At 39.1% G+C, this 23,948-nt stretch overlaps 2 protein-coding genes across 5 annotated transcripts in view; one reads left to right on the forward strand and one right to left on the reverse strand.

Moving 5' to 3' along the window:
• The window catches only part of CDK17 (cyclin dependent kinase 17), a 92,536-nt gene extending 74,059 nt beyond the window's left edge, over positions 1–18,477 (reverse strand). Inside the window, exon 1 of one of the 4 annotated variants that reach the window (XM_080392650.1) lies at positions 18,028–18,477. The gene's annotated coding sequence lies outside the window, so the exon portion shown is untranslated. Of the gene's footprint in view, positions 1–17,583; positions 17,728–17,876; positions 17,901–18,027 lie in introns of those variants that run through there. The other 3 variants (XM_080392654.1, XM_080392653.1, XM_080392652.1) reach the window with 3 other exon arrangements.
• Positions 18,478–18,747: 270 nt separating this feature from the next.
• CFAP54 (cilia and flagella associated protein 54) overlaps positions 18,748–23,948 on the forward strand; it is a 147,876-nt gene continuing 142,675 nt past the window's right edge. The window contains exon 1 of the mRNA XM_080392625.1: positions 18,748–18,885. The gene's annotated coding sequence lies outside the window, so the exon portion shown is untranslated. The remainder of the gene's footprint in view (positions 18,886–23,948) is intronic.

A 23,948-nucleotide genomic window follows, 5' to 3' on the forward strand; every position in this document is an offset into this window, starting at 1 on the left:
CCGAAGCACGAAGAGAATTATAAGCTTTCACAGTTTAGGTTTTTACTAAGTTTTAAAAGTGCCTCGGCCTCTTGCTGTGAGGCAACCAGGGTATCACATGCCAACTGCTTCTGAATTGCAGGTAGTTTCCCACTTAGAAATGCCTCTATCAACTATGTAACGTCAATACATGCTAGCTAGCCCAAGTCCAAGCAGATGACCCATGTGGAAAAATTCTCTGCCAGTAACATTAGTGTTGCCTGGCCCCCTAAAGATAACACTTTAGAAAAGAATGATTTCTTTTCATCTAAAATCTAAAGAAAGAATTGCTGTCTTCCGATTAGAGATTAACCTGGCCTATTTATTCTCAAACTTCTTTAATTTTAGCCTCTATCACTATCTAATTTTCTTTTTCCCCCCCTGGGTGTAGGAGGCAATCCTACCCCCAGCTGACAAAAGAGATGGTAGGAGGTAGCAATTACTAATGAACTAGCAAGACAAGCTCTTCATTATAAAGCAAGAATTTCAGAGAACCTCAATAAGGAGAGGAATACCCACACTTTCCTTTGGTGGCAATAGGATGAAAAAACATTTTGGACTCCCCAAGAGCTCTAACTGCATTCCCAAACCGATGCTTCTGCCGTCACACCTCTCGTGCTCAAAATCTGGGTAAGAAAGCACAAACACTTGTACATGTATTCAGAGCATGTTTTCCAGACTCACACCAATTAGTACTTCCCTTCTGTTTCCTATCACTTGAATAAAAACATTGGGAAAGATCCAAATAATGACATTTTGACAGCAAAAAAGCAAAGGCATTCCAAGATTACCAAAGCAAATCCGACACAAACCAAGCATGGAGGTACTTCTTTTCCCAACACCTAATTCCCCATGACACGCTTCTATGAATTCTAATCAGAGATCATATGCTTCCCACATGCAACAAATTCTGTAGGTGCAGATCAACTACCTTCCCAAGAATCAGTCTGTATCTGAAATAAGCTTGAAGAACTTCATGAAGTGTTAGGGACTAGGGAAAAATAACAAATACTGAACATGCAAACATAACTATATGCAGTTTGCATGCCTCCACACATAGCTGATCTTAGATTCATGAAAAGAGCAGAACTCATGCAGATGACATTTATACTACACCTGTTAAAGCCATGCCTTCAACAGGGAACAAATGAACATATTTGCACATTTAACTTCTGAGCTGAAGTAATTAAGCATAAAACCACCTGACAACCTGCTAGAAATTTACTACTTGTCCTATATTAGACATCAGAGGAAAAAAATAATTTAAGAGTTCACATGCTGACTGTCAAGACACACACAGAGTCAGGATGCCCCAGGGATGAGACTGACTGATCTATGCAAGCTGTCCTTTTTCCCACATCCATCTTCCACACTTCTTGATCACTCTAACAAGACTTCACAGTGAAAACCTTCATCATGCCATTAAAGAAACACCCATCTAGAGTTAAAAAAACTATTTGTTTTTTGAATATATATGTATCATTGAACTTGTATGTTAAACATTCAAATCTGATTCACAAAGCAAAGAAAGGTTGGGACCAAAGCTTTTTAAGCCTATTCTTCCTACACACACTCTGCACGTTGCACAAATCTATTACAACTGCATTACATAAACCAAGTATCCTGCTTTTTTCCAGACTAGGTTAGCTCTTGCTTACCATTCAAACATGACAGTGTAAGAGACAACGAAGAAAGCCCAGCAGAAGAGACTTTTAGGTGATCCAAGATCTAATATAAAGAAAATTAACCTTTTAAAGGCTCATGTGTATCCCAGCAAGATGACATAAGATACCAAAATATAGCAGGTCAAACTAAACTCTTATTTGGTAGAAGGAACACAGCTTTTGAGAGAAAAACAAAACTGGACTCTTAAGAACTATTAAATTAAGTTACATAAATGTAGCGTCCCAATGCAGTTGGTATAAGCAAAGGCCAAGTACACTTTTTAAGCCAAATCTGATGACTTCTTAACACTTGAAATAATATTCTACATCTCATATCAGCTCTTTAAAATACACATTAATATATTTGCTTCACAGTAATACAGAGCAAACTGAACATCAAAAAAAATAAGGGAGGCAAAGAATCAAAACACAGATACTGCCCTTTCATACTAGTAAGAAGACTTGCTAAACTTTTCATTCTCAGGTATAGTAAAAGTAAATCCAGTTCTAAGTAACACACTGAACCCCTCATACTCAAACACTCATTCTTCAAAATAAACTAAAAGCAGGAATAAGTATTGGTGTCTTTCTGCTACTATCAAAACTATTATTCCATCTACTGCTCAATAAACAACTTGTGACCTTCATTTCCACTGCAGTTCGCGTTTTGCAAACCGTCAGCAAAAATTCTTATTTAATGTATTTCCTTAAGACATCCCAATAAGCAGTTTGTTTTGTTATGACTCAGAGGACTGACAATTTGTTTTACAATTTATTATGATACTTGAGAAATTGTTCAAAATGTTTTAATTATGTACTATCCTAACTGACATTTAGTAAAACACGGTGAGGATATGAGGAGTAAGTATAGAATAAATATTTCATATTAATTAGGCTTGTAATGAACAGGTTTCACGTGATCACTTAATTTATGTCCAGTGTCAAAGTATCCTCTGTAAGAATTACCTAATTTAGTCACCAAGTCAACTGAAAGATGTAACCATCTCCCTCCATTATGTAAACACTACATGTATTTTGCAGAGCATCTTGGAGGACAAATTGGAAAATGTGCAATTTTTTGGAATGTACACATTTGAAAGAATAGCAGTTCAACACATTAATGCTTAGGTCGAAGTGCACATAGAGCAGATAGCTTCATAGCAAATAACTGACACAGGAGAGAGATGACTAATCACAAACTCCACTAACCAGCATTAAATTAAGCTACCACCCAGAGAGGAAAGTGCTGCGTGTTTACCACCTTTTGCAGCCATATTGTGGGAATCCTCCTTTGGTGAAGTCTGCAGAGCAGGAAAGGTGCCTTGGAGCACCAGGTGATGGAAAAAGCCATCTTTTTACCTCAGGCTCATGACAACCATATTGCATGGAAAACACAGCATGGGGACAAGGCTAAAGCAAGTGGAGTTAGAATTATGCATGGCCATCTCCAGTTTACTTTTTCAAAAGTCCACTTTTGTTTTCAATCTTGTGTACCGCTTCAGAACAGCTTGGTACTCAACAAACACAAATCTATCCAGATTTTGCATATAAAGACATTCACCAGTGCCACCAGAGCCGGCTTACAATCAGTTTTTCCACTGCATCTGTAGAATAGCAGGGAATAATGTCAGACACAAATCTTCAGTTCAAGAACCCTTTTTAGAGTATCAAAGCAAAGCTCTTGTTTGTGCCTTACAACTTTATGAACTGAAAATAAATGTCGAAGAACACACAGATTTACTAGCATTTATATGTACAGGTAGAATTAACTAAGGAAATACCTTACCATGAAAGGATCATGCCCACATTGGTATATAATATAGTCGGTAATGACTTTTGGAGGTGACAGTAAATAAATATTCACATCAAAGCTTTTTCTACTCTTAAACTGCAACTTCTTTTTCTCCTTAAAACAGACAGAGCACAAACAGATGAAATATTCACCCTGGAAATGGATGTTTATTCCTCTGTAGCTCATCATATTCTCAACCTAATCTAGACCCTAGAGACAGAAACCTTTATCTTGGTAACAACACAAAGTTTTCATAGAGTCTATGTCTGCTGACTAGGAAGACCAAATGACCACGTTAGTGACACTACAGACAGGAACACAGGAATTTACCAAATAATGCTCTTTGAAAGAAGAGGATTAATACAAAGATTCAAGATGCTTTTCTGAGCTTTGAGGTAGCAATCTAGTTTTATCATTAAAGAATGCACCCACCAGAGCCACAAGAAAGGGAGAGATGGTTGGCCATGTCCCTGTCCCTGTCACAGCCAGGCTACAAAGAGCCCAGTCCCTGGATTGCCCTAATCCCTGTCAGCCTTACATACACCCACACACCCAGGTCAGGAATGCCAGTCCTAGAGCAGGACCACCTTTTGTAACAAATCCTCAAACTTTGTTTTTAATCCAGGTTATTTGTGTTGATCTGATTGTATAATAAAAAACACTGAAGACATTGCTATTTTCATTAAACGATCCTAAATTACATTGCATCATTTTGTTAAACAGTACACCACATACTACAGATCAGGTTAATTTTAGCATTGTATACCATTTCATACAAAGAAAGTTCACTTCCCCCTTTAAAATAAACAATTAACTTTGAATAATTACAAAGAGCTGTTAAAGAGCAACTTTCTCTTTTAACCCTACTACATTATCAATACTGCTGTTTTGAGACAAGATGTCTAAATCTGAGACAGTTTCACTACCAACAAGAACTCTATTTTTAATTGATTTAGTGCTTGTATTAAGTTTCTACTTCAGCATGACAAAGACTTGAACAATCTTTATTCACACAGTGGATTATTTAAAAAAGTGGTCCAGGTACTGCCCATGCAGTCGAGAACGTAAACGCAGATACTGCTGATGACAGCACTTATGTCTTAAGAGAATTAATTTACTCTCTCGAGTGCTGCTAGAAAATTCTGTGTAATGAGCAGTGAAAATACTGAATAAAGTATTTATGATTTACATAGTATAAATCATATTCTGATATGCCAGACATGCATTTATAACATGCCTAATGTACATAAACTAATCATGAAGTGTGCAACAAAAGTAACTGCAAAAATTGCTTACAGAACATGCTCTTGCATGTGTGAAGAAAATGTGGTTGCATTTACATCTCATTTGCTATATACAAATTTCACCCAGCCATAAAATTGCAATTTTAATCTCCTCCTCCCAATATACACGAATGTTTCACTAAAGAAATACCTAAAATTTCTGCTGCATCTTTCAAGTAAAAAAAAGTCCCAAATATATCATAAGCAGGATTTTCAATAGTCCAAAAGACAAACTGCATCTAAAAATAGGTCATATTTAATAAAGTTACTTCCAGATCTCTTAAACAAAATATACAATGGCATACAGTACAGAAAGCCTACTAATGCTTATCATAATCCTAAACACCTATTTTCTACAAGGTCATAATGTTCTTCTATCCATCAGCTGCTTTTCTATTTTCTACGAATTTAACTAACATTTAATATAGGTCATATTTTCTCTTTTTGTTTGAATTTGGAATTAGATTGCACACCACTTCTAAAACAAAAATCAACATTTAAAAAAAAAATCAATGTAATAGATATGCTGTCTCTAGTATCTAAACGGCACAGAATTAAATCATTCTACAGGGCAATCTTCTATTGTTTTCAAACATAGCTTTCTCATCCTAGGAAATTATGTCAACTGGAACAAATGTATATAATCTATGCTAAACTTGGTTTAAAATACATAATTTTCAGATGAAGATTCCAGCCTTCAACAATACTAAGCATACACACCAGCAGAGCTCCAAACAGTATCTGCAAAAAAACCTGAAGTCCGTATTATATAGTGTTACACTGTAGAAAAACGAATAGCCCTAAATATTGCATTATTGCATACTGAAAAATCCTTTTAAAATCCTTTTAAAATTAATCATTTAAAATAAATCAAAAAGTTACAGATCAGAAGCCACGTTTCAATTGTTATTACAGCAACAGAAGCTCTTAACATGTAATTATTTGAGTAAATAGATTTCTGCACCACATATGAAGGAAAGAGAAAAGAGCAAGGAAAGCCTGGGCTGAGAATAAGATTCGATAACTAACTTTACCACTCAGTGATGCTAGATGGGTGAAGCAACACCAAAAACATCAGCTTTGCCATCTGATGAGCAAGGCAGACGAAGATTATTCTAAGAGCTTTTAAAAAAAATTAATCTAAAACTCATTTAAAAACATGAATCTAAAATGCAACTATTAATAATTTCTAGTAGCATCCAAATTACTAAAACAGACAAGGACAAAAAACGGATAAGCTGCAAAGATTTATGCATACAAAAATGTTCAACAACAACACAGCATGCCTCTTCCGATGCTCCCTACTGACATTTTCTAGGAAACACAGAACTTCCCAAAATACTGATAGACAAAAAAGGTAACAAAACTATACTGGAAATTAAGGAGAAAAGCCGCTTTTTGCCTTTAGGAAGTTTAAACCTTATTAATAAAGTCCCAGTATTTGTTTCATACACTTAAAGCTTCAAGGTATAAAAAAAAAAAAAAAAAAAAAAAGAAAGAGTAGTGCAAGGCATTTCATAGCATAATTCTGAGACCAGCACTACATTCATGGGTACAGAGGTACTGAAGTGAACAGTGTTCTGCTGGATGGCTGGTCAATGAAAAATCATGTCAGAACTGCAGACACAATTAAACTAGTATCACTACAAAACAAAGCGTTAGGACACACAAAATATTTCTCAGCCTCAATTCAATTTCCTCTGTCATAAGACTTTTGATGCTGCAGAGCACGGGTTTGAGAGCAATTTTTTTTTTTGAGAGCAACATTGTATTATTCAGTTTACAGCATTTCATGACTGAAATAAAAAAAAATGGATACCTGGATACACCCTATGGAAGTTCAAAACATCTAATTATCCTTAGAACACATAATCAGCATGTTTCATGAATAATACTGTACCCAGCATCTCTCAAACAAAACCTGCAGTACAGGGATCTAAGAACAGATTTACATACGCTGTTTTACTAGATAAACACAGATGTCTGACTTCTTAGATCAAAATATTGTTGATAGCACACACAGCAAAGCCCTAAGACAACCCCTAGGCCTTCCTCTGGATTAAAAAACAAATAGAAAAACCACCAGATTCCCAGTATTTCACAAGAAGACACTCCAGTAATATCCGATTCCAGATGCAGCATGCTAGAACTCCATCATGCTCTACCTGTGAAGCTTTCCTTTGGTCCTTGCTATGCACGCCTTCCCTCAGTTCTGACACCTGAATTCATCCCCTCTGCTACCGAACAAAACCACACCTATCCCTAAGGTTTGGTTCAAAAATACAGCAAAGCAACCCATCCAAGGAGGATAAACGGGTATCACTAAAAACAAATGTTCACCTCCATGCTGTAAACCAGTGTGCAGCTTCTCTGTATTTCAGACTCCTTCATCATAAAGCTTCCTAGACTTCGTGACAAAAGAGCCATGATAACTCAATCCAACTGAAATACTACTAACTAGCAGAAAAAAGTAAGGCTTCTGCACACTGTGGAAGGAGCTTTGTCAGGAGTTAAACAAGATGAAAAGACCATCACAATTGTCTCCCACTTTTGCACAAAATGTAACATGTTATTTTTCCAAAGCCTCTTATAATCATACAGAGACAAATATTTTTAAATTAGAACATAACACAAATAACGCGGCAACTACCACAAAATTTTGAAAGGGCATTAACCCACATACATTTCTTTATCCCTTTTAAACCTCTGAACACAATGGAAAAATATTCCATTATGTCACTAGGATCCACTAACAGTTAAATATATTACCTTTGGGGTGTGGCTCTTCTCATAAAAGTGACTATACAGAAAAGGAATTTTCTCTGTCAACAATTTCACTTCCTGTGCTTTATCAGAGGTTTGAAGGGGTTTTTTTTCCTCCTTAAGTGACAAAGACTTTTTTTTTCCCCCCAATAGTCTAATACTGGAAGCTCTGTATACTCGATGTAGTTAAGAGACTATTTCCTGTAGAAGACAGTCAACAGGACTGCTTTCCAAGTCTGTGTTTCAGGCCTGTCTGGAAGCAGTGGGGTTACATATGTGTTAGCTCTGTAGGACTGGAAAGGGTCCAGTGCAATTAACAAGACTGAGGCATAAAGCACTAATGTAGGTTAAATAGTCCAGGATAGATTAATTTACACTGATACAAAAAGACTGAGAGCAAGATACTACCTAGCCACAGAAAAGGAGAAATCTACCCTTTTGTGTTAGTATAAAGTTGGATCACCAGTATTTTATAGCTAGACCATCCCCACTTCCAGTTGTTTCTTATAAATGTTTACCAGAACCTATACCACCAGGTTTTTAGAAACTGCCAGAGTATTATTTCTGTTAACAGGTCTCTGCAGTAAACACTATTAAGGCTGATTTTCAAAATGTCCTCAGCACTCACACCCTGAAGACCAGTACCTTAAAGAAGCCTCAAGTTAAGTGATCAAACACTGACATAATACATCCCTACATACTTCTTTAGCTACTTATGCACTACTTTCCATGAAAACTGGCCAAAGTCACTGCATAAAAACTGTTGCAGTTATATCCTAAAATAACTTCTTCAACAGATTATCTAAACTAGCGTAAAACTTGGCAAAAAATGTCAACCAACCCAAGGAAATAATTATCAATATACAAGTAAAATAGAGATTTTACATCCTATCTTCCAAGCAAAACCAAAAAAATCCCTCTGAATTAAGATACAATTTCAGTTACCAAGAGCAAATAAGACAATCCAATCATCAAAGACATAAATTTACAACTAACTTAATGTTGTGTAATGTCATTAAAAACTCAGTAATGAACATGAACTGCAGGTGTAGTACATGCTCTATGTACTACAATTCAATAGGCTTACTTTATCATGGAGCATATATACTGTAAGAACTAGGTTCTCATAATACAATAAAACAGATAATTTTTGTTTGTCCTTGCAACCCTGTTTTCTGAAATTGCCATGAGACAGAAAATAAAAACAGAGCATTCTGCAACCTATTTCAATATTAAAACATACTATTGCTACTACTCACATGACTGGAATTTTAATTCATGATAAGCACCTGCAAGAAATAGTGAAGAATAAAGAAAAATCTGCGTATTTTCTTGCTTACATATTAAAGACCCAATTGCATAAATTGTGGGTGGGGGGGATCACACTATTCATCTTTTGGCACCTGAGGCACTTAGGACACAGTTTTGTATCAGGTCTGGGGTCAATTAACAGTTTCCACCACCTGTAAGAAAATGCTTGGCTGCATCACCCAGCCACCCTCCCTTCTTCACCATCAACCATGTAATTCCTGCCCTCTCTTCCCTCCAGTACTTTCCAGACAGTAGTGGAAACCTATTCAGTTTACTGATACAGCAAAAATTATTCTATATAGAAAAAAATTATTCTATAGCAAGCACTTAATTCCGCTCAAACTGTAATGTTGTAATACAAAAACAATGACTTGATGATCTCCCTCCAAGGTAAACATGGAAAGAGAGGTAGCTCTATATTGAGATCTTTGGATTACCCTCTGAACCCATTTCTCTCTAGTGATTATAGAGATGAGCATTAAAAAAAAAAAAAAAGGCAGGGGGGCAGGGCAAAACCCAAATCAATCAATCTGGCCAATTTATATTTAAAATTTGAACAAATTATTTGCCGAGAAAAAAAAAAAATCCAGGTTTTATCTACCCACTCCTAGAACCAGATAATTATAAAGGATATAGAGCAGGCGTCCTCAAACTTTTTAACCAGGGAGCCGGCGCGCGGATGCAGTGGCAGGCAGTCACCTGCGGCTGCTTGGTTTCCCCCCCAACCCCCGGCTGGGGGGGGGGGCGGGGGGGTCTGTAAATACCGGGGGCCGGATTGAGGACCCTGGGGGGCCATACCCGGCCCGCAGTTTGAGGACCCCTGATATAGGTATTTTGTTAAGACGCAGCTACAGGTGCAAATCATCACTGGCCATCCATTGATCCCCAAAATAACTTTTAACAATGACAAACAACTTAGGACTAAAATATTCAACTAACATCTACCTCTTCCATTACCGGAAATACTCACAAATACCAGTAAACCTCCTACAATGTACAACCACCAAAAAAAAAGCCAATTTTAAAGGAAGCAGGTTCAGAACACTGTTAACAACACTCAATGCTTTATACCTTATCCATAAACTAAACCCAAACACATTTTAAAATGCAGTAACTGAGCTTACTACCAAAGCATATCAAATCCATACGTTCAGAACTCATGATCTCCTTCGTATTGCTCCTAAAATACTAAATTTGCATAATTCGAGAAGAAATGCATATACCAATTGAGCAAACTAATTACTATACACCATTATTTTGCTTCTGCTGTGCTGTCCAGAAAAAAAAAAAAAAAGTGTATGCTAATAATGAAAGGCCTTCTCCTGCCTAAATACCTTTTAAACCTTTTTTTTGGCTTATGGATCAAGCATTTTGATTTTAAGAATTATACTGAGAAGTGTCAGAAACAAGCCACAATAAAACATTCAGGTTAACTGCAGTCCCTGATAAACAACCCAGAATTACAAGCAGCAGGTTTAAAAATACTGTGACTTGTGCAAAACAGGAACACTGTAAGCTGTTTATCTTGTTTAATCCTGAAGGTAAATAGCATAAGCTTTAAAATATTTTGCTTCTTCGTCATAACCTACTGAATCATATTGACAAAGGTAATGAAATACTATGGAGAATCTTAAACTTTTGGAATTGCGTCTGAAATTGCTTTATCCGAGTATCACACAGGACATTATTCTCAGGAATGCTCAGTGTAAATTTCAGTGATTTAATCCAAACTGTAGCTTCAATGAAGCCAAAGATTTAATCCTGTCTCTCCTGAGGTTATCAGTTCTTCAGAAAAAAACAAGTACCCTGCACAACCTCCCTACTGGGCCCCTTTAAAGTATGACTGCTATAGTTACAATTTTTTTTTATTGTTGCCTATTCCAAATTTTTTTAACTCTTAAACATAGCTCAATTTCAGCTTATGTAGTTCAGTTTTTAAATATTATTTTCAAGAAAAAAATATTTTCCATTTCTGCTGATTTCTTTTCTCCAACATTAACAATTTCCACACCAAAAATCTTCTTTCCGTTCATAAATCCCACCTCAAAGATGTACCCATATTTAAAATTAAGAATGTATTTTATAAGATTTATCAGTAATTATTTCCCCACTGTGCCTTCTTATTCAGTACCAAATTAAGTTTCTGGGCTGCTTTTTTACACATCATTTTTAAAAGACTTTAGTACAGAATATATGTTTGCTATATTTAGCAGTTGAGGACCTCCTTTCCTCTCTGTACAACAGGAAAGCTCCCCTCCCATCTGCTCAGGATATTAAAAAAAAAAAAAAAAATAATTACAAGCTGTTGTTTTTCCATTGACTCTGCAGAAAGTGACTATTATTTGCATGTAAAAACAAAAGTAAAGTTGAACCCAAATGCCTATTATAACTTCCATCGGTTCCCTGACACAGGCAAATGGTCACAAGACACCTGTTGGCGCAGGGGCATGGGGATGACAGCAGCAGCCAGCAAAGGGGAAAACCACCACGGCTTTAAGCAACAGTGCCAAAGTTACACCAGTTTAAATTGGCTGTGGAGCAGCAAAATTTCTCATAGGCAGCACCTGCCCAAGCATCATCTCCCACAGTCATACAGAGAGACTTAAGTTTTATATTTAGTTTTCAGAGCAAACATAAATAAGGTGAACCATGAAGTAGTTTCACGTTTTATAAGTAGACACTTAAACAATTTAGTAAGATATTTATGACAGAGCTTTAAGACTGAATAGTGCTTAAGAAGGAAACAAGCCTCTTGCATACATAAATACTCTGCTGCTGTTTATAAGAACCAGATCTTGATAAAGAGAGAACAAACAGAGGAAGCTGCTCTGGCAATAAATTTGGGATAGACCGAAAATATGGCTTTTAATTTTCCCCAGGTGAACATATATATGGCCACAACTTTTTTTGACTATATAATGTTTATGAATTATATATTTAGAAATTAAATTTTGCTTCAAGATATACAGAAAAGCAGTGGAAATAAAATGTATTCCATTATTTCATAACTGATTCTCTTCCTCTTGTATATTATTAATGAATTATTAATTGTATTTAATATCTTTCAAAACTAAAAGCTTTCCCTAAAGCCCACATACTGAATGCAGTTCAACACTTAATATCTTTTCTGTATTATACATGCGAAACTATTCCAAAGTTTTACAAAATAAATTCCCAAACTAAAAATTAGTATTAATAGCTGCTTGTATTTTGTTTTAATTACAAAATAATTTATTTTAAAAGTTAATACACTGTATTCAATCTTTTAAAGCCTGATATAAAATGCCACATCAAGTAACATCAAGCAAACAATTAGGAAACTGCCATTTTTCTAAGCATCCACGCTGCACTAATGACCCATTCTGCAGTATCTATTGTTTTCCCAATTTTCTGCAAGCTACAAAAACAATCAGCAATTTTCACTGGCTTTCACTTCATTAGTGGCAATGCCAGACAGCAGGCACTGAGCAGGTTTCCCAGTGCTCCTTCATGAACGTACTTTGATGATGAGAAGCCCTCATCATACAGTTATATAACAACAACTATTTATAGTTACCCACTTGATTCACATTATCTGCCAAGTTTTAAACCATTTCATATGTAGACACTTGATCTTATCATTTTAGTTCCTTAATCAAAATGTCACATAACAGGCAAGTAAAAGGTTTCAGAGAAGCCTGTCTGCCACATCAACAATATTGTATCACACAGTTTTTAATCTTATCAGGAGAACCAGAAGTTAATTTCACAAGATCAGTCTTCTATAAATACACGCTGAACAAGTTACTTCCTTTACTTAACCTCCTGTCTGTCAATATCCATTACTATGCATATTACTTTTAAAACCACTAAAAGAAACCTTAAGTTGTGCTGAAATTACATAATCTCTCAGAGTTCTGAGACATACTGAAAACATGATCAGCATTAACACTCCAGAAAGCATCCGATCAACTTCTACTTAACACACAACTTCAGTGGCAGCTGTTTAACACCCTCAGGTTCTCTTAGGAAGTGTCTCAGAGCATCCCATGTGACTATCACTGGTTTACTTCTGAATACAGCAGTATTTAATGCACCTCTTCTGAAGATCATCAAATGCTAACATTTTCTTTAGCATTTGTAGCAAGCTGATGGCTCTGTTAGAATTCATTTTCCTCCCAAAACACGCCTTGCCTTATGGTCATAGTTGGTGACAGCATGAGTTTTCCGCATCACAGTCTTCGACTTATCTATCATATTCACGTAACTTCAATTTTTTCACATTTTTGTAAACTGGCTTCTTTACTCCTATAGGCCACTGCAAACTTTTTGACCTAAAAACTTTTCTCTCAACTACAAGACAGTGGGTTTGCAGGTAACTAATATTCTTTGATAACTCTTAGTAACCCATATTGCCCAAAGATCTTTATTTTAGTGAGCACCAATTAGCACCCATTACTGTAAACCTCATCAAATGTTACCTTTAACATCTTGCACATACCTGAACAACATGCAAACAAGTCAATACTTCCCAATCAGTAAGGGAAGAGTAGGCAGGCAGAAATACCTGGACAGAAACATTTCTGAAAGACCACACAGGTTACTGCAGTTCACTACGACATAGGTGTATCAGCACAGCTACATGGCTGCAAAATGTGCTTATCCACTGAACACGGAAAAAAAGTCACGAACTTTAACACTAACTGAAAGCATGCAAGTACCCTTAGTGAAGCTGACAAAATGCAATGTTAAAAATCAGAGACCATCACGCAACTCTACCAAGCCTTGAAAACAGCAGCAGACAAAGAAAGTAGTACAATTATGAGGTACAGATCATAATTAAATGAAGTATGATTAGAGGGCACAGAATAACATTCACTTATGCATGATACCTTGCCAGTCCAACCTAAAATACAAAGACAAGCAAAACTGTAGCTAGGAGTGTAAATGAAAGACATGTTGTTTCTTTGTTCTGGAATAACACTGCCTTGTTCATAATATATGTGCAACTAGTTGTACCAGAGAAGATAAATAAAAAAATTAAGGGAAAAAAAGTCATAATCAAAACCTAGGATAAAACTGTTCTTCAACTGACTGTGTACTTTCAAGGTATTACAGAAATGAGCAAGCAGAACATTGTCCTGAAATTCAGAGAAGCTTTCAATTTTATTTTAAAATGTTATAAAGTTGGTATTTTCCCTTTTTTAAAATTATGCCTAATTCTGCCTCACAACATGAAAAATTAAAACATGATTTGATAGGTATTTCTTCTTTTGCTGCATTTTCCGATGATGCCATTCACATTTTTTTTCCCCTCTAACATTCATGCATACCCGACAACCTGACGTCCCCTACTGAATGAAATTTCTAATCCTTTAAAAACAGGCACCAGACCACAAAAGCCCAAATATGCCAGTAAGGCACAGTTACAATGAGTTCAAGTATCCGTGTGCCTATGGCATAATACAGTCAGATAGAGGGGTATAACGATCTCCAAGGAAGTGGCAAAAGCCTTATTATCCAAGGACTGATGTATGAAAAGCTGGCCTGATGCAAATTACCTAATCTATGCATTCACTAAGGTTATTGTTTTCCATATAACTGGATCACAGAACTAACGGAGAACTCTTCTTTTTTTCATGTTCTTGTGCTCCGCCTTGGCAAACTAGCTCAAGTTCCAGTTTTCTTTATTCCTTGTACTATCAACAACAGTTATTAAATGCTTGATGGTTAAACCGTTCTTTGTAGACACTTCAACTAGCCAGTTCTTCTGAACTCTGGAGATGACATCGCCACTAAAAGGAGTTCAGGAAACCAACAACTCTAGAATTGCTAATCCATCAGGTTAGGTAACAGTGAGCATGTATGGATTTGTATTCACTACAGAATTATAAATAAGTCATTTGTCTAAACAAGCATTAACTCTTCAGAGAAAAGTTGTTAAAAGCATATCACGACTCTTCAACAAAATACACAGGAAAAAGAAAACATCCCACACAATTAGTGGGCATTTCCAGGAATCTAGTACTCCTGGCTGTATCTGTTCTTCCCCACTTCATGGGGAAAAACATTACCAGGTATACATAGTAGGATATATAACATTTAGTAAGTTTAATAAAAAGCCCCCTAGTCTTAGACTTTTAAGGTTTTTTTCAAAAATAAATGAAAACTGTTGTCTAGCAATTAAAATATTTTAAAATAAAATGCTTTTACTTCTAATATGCAAGATAGCCTGTACATCAGTATGTGAATAGGCACAAAAAAAATTTTCCAATTCTCACACTCAGAGGGAAAAAGTCATTGCTACAATTATGTGCATTGCAAAAAAGACAATAATCACTAGCAATACACTGGTTTAGTTTGTTCTTTACACTTGAAGCATTAACTGTCAAGTAAACTTTTGGCATTTTAAAATCATTTTTACATGCTAAAGTTGTGGAGTAATGTTTTATATCAAATTCTGAAGTGCTACAGATTACAGTGGAGTCCACATGCCTCTGCAGATACACATTCACAGCTTGCTGTAAAAATAATTAAAAAACCCCAAGCATTAAAAAGCACGCATTTAAGCGTTTAAGATACCTGTAATTTAAGGGCTGTAAGCAACATGCAGTGAGTTTATGCTAGAAAAGCTTTATTATTGAGCTTGACTTTTAGATGTGATCTTGTCCATATTCACATTGCACCAGATAAAGCATTCAATAAGGACACAATTATTATACATGCCTTTTTAAAATACAGCTGATTGGCTTTCTTGGCCAACAAATAAAAGCTGATCAGGACATCAAATATCAACAGCTCCCACTAAATGTGAAAAGAGGGTAAAAAGCAAATGCCCAAAAAGGTTTTAACACAGATATTGAATCAGTCTCCAGCAAAGCCTCTCCTGATTGCACTTTTTAGGTACAATTATTCAAATATACCGTACTGAATCAAAACTTACTAAGACCAGTGAAACATTTTTTTTTTCTTCTTGCAGCAGGCAGTCATTTAAGGCATTTGAAGACTTTTTATTTTAGTAAGCCATTAAAAAATTCTGCTTATTTTTACTGTAAGAGCTCCACGTTGTAACAATAACACAGGCATACAGAACATCTTAGTATCCATGTCATAAGCTGTATCATACTTTCACACTGCAGTGTCAGGCAGAAATTTAAGCCAGAGCAATTCAGGGGAAAAACAGAGCCCTGTCCTGGTTTTCAGTTGCTCTAAATCTAATTATATATCAAGTATTTCACTACACCTTAGTGGCATTTTACATATTAAAAAGATCAATTAAAGCACTACATCCTTAGTCAAGCTTAAAATAAATGACTAGCCACTTTCAAACTATAATTTGCTTTAGACAACACAGGCTCCAATTTGCAAACTCTTCAGTATGGATGCAGGCAGACCCCACCTACTGATTTGTGTAGAGCTCCATCCCGGGTAAACACTGGGCTACACCACACAATATGCAAATACAAGGTATGAACTTCACTGCGTTATCCCTCCTAAGAATTTTTGTAAGCCAGACTCATTATTGTCAAAGGAGTATTAAAATAACACCATGAAAAAAAAGATGCTTTCATCTTAACTCCAAGTTAACATTATAATGGTTTCTCTATACTAGAGAAGTAAATTCAGTTTGCTCTTTCAAGTATAAATTTTTAAGGAAATTTTTCACTATGCATTTCAAACATACTATTTTATGTTTTCATATCTGTTACTTCTGTGTTAATTACTTAAAACAAGTCTCTCACATCACTTACTGAAGTGCAGATATAAATAACAAAAGCTGTGTATGAGGATACAGAATTACTGCAACAAAGCAATATAGCAATTTCTTTAATATCTTAAGCACATGAAACACCCGATCACCTACTTCACTTTTACCCAATTCTAACAAGAAAATAAACCTGAATTTGGCACCAAGTCTAATCCCACAAATGTTTTCTTCTGTCCCACATCTTCCATGTATTTAACCTTTGGTCATCTAGCTTCCAGTTCAATTAATACAATTAAAAAAGGAGGCGAGGGGGGAGGAATGGAAGACTTTCAAACCGGGCTTCCTCTCCTCCTATCTATGCCGAGATAGCTACAAGAAAGTTGCTATTGATCTTCTGTCAAATTACAAAAAGGAAAAAAAAACACACATAAATTATTCATCAAATTTTTTTTTTAAAAAAGAAACAGATGCTTTTTCAATTATCGCATCTGGATTATGATAGACCTCAGCCCTGTTTCCCTCACAACAACCACCACTACCGAAGTGCCCAAGACAGCTACGAGTTTAAAGCAACTCCAGCCGGCTCCCAAAACTGTGGCAGGAGAGACAAAGGGATCAAGGTCAGCATTCTTCCAACGCAGCAGCTAATCCACTCCTATGAACACGGTACTGGAACTGGTGGGCGTAACAAATCCCCATGAAATATAAAATACAACTAATGCCACCTGATTTCCCCCGTCCCTGCGAGAGAAGAACCATTTTGCTCTCACTGGATTCAAGCCATTACTTATCTGAGAGGAAGGGGAGGGAGAAGCGGAGTTCACAGAAGTTCAGGGTCAGCAAATGTTCACGTATCCTGTCATCTACGAACTCAAAGCCCAGGGCACAAAATCTCTTATAGCACGCACAGAAACCTACACGTTTTAGGGGTGTGTGTGGGGAGACCTGCAATAGGAGCGAATGTGTCATACGTGCGGAGGCTGCGAGAAGAGCTGTCAAGAGAAAGCAGCCTCGCTTGAAGGGGAGGAGGCGGCGGGGAAAGGACGGTTACGAACACAGGCTCACCAAAAAATCCCGCGGCATTCACCGGCTGCACGCCTCGGCTCACCCCTCAAGCCCGGCTCCGCTCGGCTCCCCCCGTGGACGGTGCTCAGCCCCCCGGAGCTGCCCCCCGGCGCCGCGGGGCCGCTCCCAAGCGCCACCGGGCAGCGGAAATCCCCCGCAGCCCGCCCCGGCCCGGCCCTGCCCTGCCCGGGGGCGCAAAGCGGCCCTGCCGGCCCCGGCGGCCGCGGGCTCCACAGGCAGCCCCTCGGCCCTCTCATGGGGCGCTCCCCCGCCCCCGCCTCAGCTCCCATCACCTTCCCTCCTCCTCCGGGGCCGCGTTTTCACCTCGCCCCCCCCGCGACGTCCCACGCACACGCAGGCCGACAGCCCCCGCGGGCCAGGCCCCAGCCCTGTGAGCCGGACCCGCACCCCGGGGCCGGGAGACAATGAGGAGCCACAACTCACCAGCAGCGCCGGAGCTCCGTGGGTCCGGGGGCGGTTCCTCTCCCCCTTCTCCTTCCCCTCCTCCTCCGCCCAGGAGCGGTATCCGGCCGCCGGGAGCCAAGCCCCCCACCCCCTCCCCTCGCTGCCCTGAGAGCAGCCGCCGCCTCCGCCGGGCCGTCGGCCGCGCTCCCTTCCCGAGGAAAGTCACTTTATTCCCCGCTCCAACATGGCTGCTCCCGCCGCCGCCGCCGCAGCAGCCTTCGCCTTGCCGCGGCTCCCCGCCACCGCCACCGCCGCCGGAGAGGGGCCGCAGGCCGTGCTCGGGAGCCGCCCGGCCGGCCGCTGGGTGCCGAGAGCGGCCCGGATGGCCTCGCGTCAGCTGAGTCGGGCCGCGGGGTGCGCGGCGAAAGGGCGAGCCGAACCGGGCTGCGCGTCTCCGCGGCGGGCTGACGCCTCCGCCCGCTCGCAGCTCGGAGGCTCGCACTGAGACAGCCCCGCCGGCAGCCGAAGCGCAGGAGGGGCCGCGGGGGAGGCCCGGGCGCCGGCGACACCTAGCGGCTGCGGCGGCCCGGCGCCGGCTGAGCCGGGGGTGCGCGGGGAGCGGGGCGGCCCGGCGGAGGGAGGGCGGAGGGCGGGGCCCGCGCCGCGGGGAATGCCCCAGGCAACTAGGGGGGGGCTCCCGCCGCAGCCCTTCCTTGGGCGGCCTTCCCTGCTGCGTAGGCGCCGAGCCGAGCGGGGCGCTGCGGCTTCGTCCTCAGCGGCCCTGCGCAGCCGCCTCCTCCCGCGGGAGGACGCGGATGTGCCCGGCAGAGGCACCGGAGACCGGCTCCAGGCCGTGCCCGCCTCCGGCCGCCCGAGGAGTCTCCCCGAGCCGTTTCGGTGAGGGCAGTGTGGGAAGGGGCGCTTGCTCGCTGCTTCGTCTTCTCCGGCTCTTGGCGGTATTTCTTCTTGGTCTTGTGGGGTGATTCAGCTCACCTCTGAGGCGGCTGGCATCCTCCCCCTGCTCCCCCCGCCGCTGGCAAGTCAGTAACTGAAGTTAAGGGAAAACATGTGGCTTTGTAGATCGATTTCTCACTCATCCTTTCCACATTTATCCTTGAATTTCCTTTCCTTTGTCTCCTGCATTCACGGTCCCCGAACCATTCCTCTTGTCTTCCATGTGATCACTCTGATGCTTCCTTCCTGTGCAGAACCTTCCTCTCGGAGTCCTCCAGCTTGTTTTCCCTCGCTTATCAGCCCTTTCCACCCCTACATTTCTTAAATTTTGTGTGTTACTGAACAAGACCTAAAAAGTAAAAGCTAGTCTTGTGAGCCAGTAATTCTGTATTACCTGTTATTTTCAGGTTTCCACCACACAAAGAATAAAATACAATAGGAAGGCCAAGTTACTTCAGTGACATGGCTTTGAACGTGAAGTACTGGGTCTTAAGTACACTTAAGGGCAGAATCTGGCAAATTGGTGTTGGGTTTTTTTGCTTTTGGACATGTGCCTGTCCTTGCTGCCTGCCTGCTTACTCTGTCAGCTGAAGTTCTGTATCACGACCACAGGGCCCGTTCACAAAACGCGTCTCCAGACGTAGTGCAGGCCAGGGTTACTGACTGGGCCACATCTCAGGCTCCGTAAGAGGACCTAACTCATAGGTCTTTCGAGTTTTTTCTTTGCCACATTCCTATATATGCTGAGGGAGGCCAGAGCTCCATCGTTCTGCCAGCAGGTCTGCACTATGCTCTGTCTAGGTGGAGACCGGTATGTATTTTAATCTGCAGCAGCAGCAAACATTTTGAGGAACTCCATGTGCAGTTTATTCTAGCCAGTCTTCCACAGTAGGGCCGAGTGGAAGCTGCCTTTGCAGGAGCAGTGCCAGCTGAAAATTTCCCTGCTTCCAGCTCCATTGCACCCTTCTAGCAGCACAAGGAAACCAGAATACAGATCAATATGTTTCCCAGTAAACAGGAGTCACTTGTTCTTGCCTAAAAAAGGAGAGCAAGTATAAAACCACTTCTTCCATGCACAGAAATTCACTTTGCTCGTGCTGATGTAGACTTTTGGTGAGATCAGTTTAGGATAAAAAGAAGTAAATATGACTCAAACAAAATTGCTGTTTATAGAGACAAAACATAATTACTTTTTGAATGTTTTCAAGATGTAGAATAGTTACCTTTGCAAAACTTGTGGGATTTTTAATGACACAGGGAAAGCAGCCATTCAAGCTTTGAACTTCCTGGTAATGCAAAGATATCCCTTATGGATCTTCTTTAAAACTCAGGACCTACCAGTTCTTGCTAGACCTACCAGTTCTCCTGATCTTGGAATGCTAACAAGATGATGTGTTTTATCTTACTCAATTTGAAGGCTATTTTGGGTAAGTAATAGCATTAGAAATTATTTTGTGCAAGTTTGTTATTATATACGTGATTAGTAAAACAAGCTTTTGAGATAGCGCAGCAGTGAGTGCATTTATTGCAGCACGTCCAAGTAAGTTATGTTCCATAAATTATGGGGGGAAGGTGGGTTGGAAGTTTATGAAGCCATTTTTGTTCTCAAATATTAAAAATATCAGTAAAATATGCTTGTTTTACATTATATGTATTCATGTCGCCATTGATACTTCTGTTATGGCAGGAAGTGTAATTATGACAAACAAAAGAAGAAGCTAAAACCCGAGCAGTTAGGATGAGTCACCAAAGAAATAAGGGGCCAACACTGATTACAGTGCAATGAGAGTATTTTAAGGTTTTCTACTTGTAATGGGGAGCATAATACGTTGTTAAGAGGGAAGTCTGTGAGAGTGTAACGTGATACCCATTCGGCCTTTGTATCTACCACCACTTGGTGCCCTCAGAGAAAGATTTTCACATCTGGGCAAAAGACAGTACAGAAGCGAGACAGTGACAGACGTAAGTTTGAAACATAGGCACTGATTTTGATTAATTTATCCCATGAGTCTGGTTTTATAACTATAGCTATTGATTTGGTTTATTAGTGGAATATGTAGCAATCAATCATATTTCCATCTAGCTAACTATGATTATTAATATTTTAAACTAGTTTCAAGATGGATTGGCTGGTGAGTGCAATAGATCTGCTCTCTAAGCCAGCAAGAACAAAGTACACCCAGGTTACATGGAATGAATTATTGTCACTGGACAATCTGATGAAATCTATGTCAGCCATTAGAATATAAATCCAGCAGTAGGTATACAGTGTTGTCAGGAGACCAAGATTTCCTGCTTTGAATATAAATACACTGGCTTTGCCTCTGCATTTATTGAACAGAAGGACATAGTTATTTTGTGACAGGAAAAGTATAGGAGTTAAATCAGTCATGTTCACATAAGGGTAGATGGAAGCATTACAGAAATATATATTTTTAACACAGTGTATGTAGAAAGCAGATACTTTACTCCCAAGAGCCAAGTTCAGGATTCTGCGTCACAGCAGCAGAAGTCAGCGATCTCACAACCAGCCAGCAGTGTGGGAAAGCATTGTGCTCAACTACAAGGGATGTGTTCATTTGCAAGGGAAAGACTGAAAGTCTTGGCAGGTAATTAAAAGGGGAAATGATTTTCAAATACAAGATTTTGTTTTTAAATGCAATTGTTGTTTTTTTTTCTATTGGATGCCAAAAATTTCTGAAGAATGCAGTATCCTCTAACTAATTGTATCTGTGCTCTGAGAGCTATTGTTCTGCTCACAGCACAAGCTATTTATATATTACTCTGTGTAGCACTCCTTTCTGTAATGTTTGTCTCCCACCTACACAAAACTCCAGTCCATTTAAAATAAATTGATACAGCTTCTTGCTTTCTTATACCAAGCTGGTATTCATATAAAGTATTTTCCAGGTTACTTGGATTTAGCACGAAGTAATACATACAGGCCGCTAGACTAAAAAAAAAAGAAATTCTCTTAACGTCACTGGAAGACCAAACCCCTTCCTCTGTGAATGAATGGGAGCAGGAAGTAGTGACAAGAAGGTCACCCTTGCAAGAAACAAAGAGCTACGTACTTCTGCTAACAAGAACTGTAGCTATCTCTACCATGATTTAAGTAACTGATAACTAGTCATTGGCTTAGTTGCATTGTATATTTCAGATAGAAACAGGGAAAGCTACTGTTTTTTCTTGTAAACCTTGCTTGTTTGGCAAGCAGGAAAGAGTTCCCAAAGTGCAAATAGTGGGGTGTTTATTATCTACACTTGAGATTTGCATTTGTGTAACTATCCTGGTGATTGGTTACTGATAAATTGCTGGAGAAATTACCATTACTGGAAGGTCTGTGTCATCCTGTGCTTATCCCTTATCTCTTAATTTTGTCATTTTATAGCATATAAATATTTATTGTATATCAGATGACATAAACATATGACATACCATTGTCACTGTTTTATTATTATTATTCCTTTATGTTGCTTAACTTTTCAGTTCCCATATGTAACTTCACAACATCCAATCAAAATGCTATTTAAATATTATTTCTCATTTCCTTACACATGGTATCACTAAATTTTGGTTATGTATCATTCATGTAGATAATAATGTCTTTACAATATCTGATTTGATGGTTTTATTTATATCTGGCATTTCTGGGATTTGGACATTCAAAGCGTCTACCAGTTGTGCGTATTTTTGGGATATGAGGCATGGTTTTAGTGGAAAATCTAGTTTCATTGTTTTATTTTTCTTGATTTTTTTCTCTAGTTGGAGATTACTCCAACTAATATAAATTAAGTCTTTCCATTGACTTCAGCAAGAGTCAGGTTAATCCTTTTAGATGGAATTTAATAGCACAGAGAGGGACTGTGCTATTTCTCTATATTTCTGCCCAGGTTTGCAAACAAATGGCTACACACTCCTTTGTTTCTCTGCTACTGCTCTGAAAGGCAGGACATCCTGCTTTTCAAAACCAAAGATATGAGACCTACCCCAACCCAGTACAATTATCATACTCAGATAGGAAACGGTGAGGTATTTTCTGTAGATTGTCTATAAATGAAGTTTCTGCAGTAGAAGATAGGTCACTATGAAACTCTAGCCTAGTGAAAGAAAGATTTTTTTGATATTTTATTTACATTTCGTTTTCGTGACTAAAACCATTGAAGAGAATTTGAGTGAAACAATGAAAATCTGCAGGTAATGGAGGCTGGTTAGTTGTGTGTGCACACCTTTGCTGCTTCTCCTGTTCAAGTACCATTCAGGGATACACTTCTCCTTTATGAAAAAAAAATCTGAAATAGCAGGGAAGAAGCTCCTGTTCTTCTCTGTTTCTTTCATGTACCTTCAGTGTCTCAGAATAGCAAGCATCTCCTTCTCTTTTTCATTATAAGTAAACTGCTTCATAGAAATTTGCAATCATTACTCACCAAATTGATTAGAAATGCTATCAGTGAGTCTCAGAACATTTGTACCATTGCCAGTTCAAAGTACTTGGTGGATTTGAAAATAAAGCACAAAATACACAGAGACTCCTGCAGTTACAATATTATAGATGTCAAACTTATGTTTTTTTCCTTATTGTAATGGTTGCTCTCTCCAGAGTTTTAGGACTTAAGTGAAATTTCTTCCAGTCATGACAGCTGGTTACTTTCCTGTAATCCTGTGACATAAAAAAGGAAGTTTGTTCTAGCAAAGATGGTATCTGTTCCAGTGATCCTGTCTGACCTTAAAAGGCTGGACAGGAAGGTATGGAGAGACATGGGAATAAAAGAAGCAGGACTGGAGCTAAAAACTGACATAGAGAATATGAAGAGTATGAGAAAGGGCACATGAAAATCGCTTATGTAGTGGATGTTGGAGATAAAATGAAGTACAGGAAATCTGGGGACAGAATGAAGTGGGTTGAGGGAAACAGGCTACTGTAGGAAGGACTGAGTACTGCACACATTGTTCTGTGCACCGCCAGTCAAGGATATACAACGTACTGTCAATGTGCAGAGAATTCC

The sequence above is a fragment of the Falco punctatus genome (assembly GCF_963210335.1).
Source record: "Falco punctatus genome assembly, chromosome: 6".
Classification (NCBI taxonomy): domain Eukaryota; kingdom Metazoa; phylum Chordata; class Aves; order Falconiformes; family Falconidae; genus Falco; species Falco punctatus.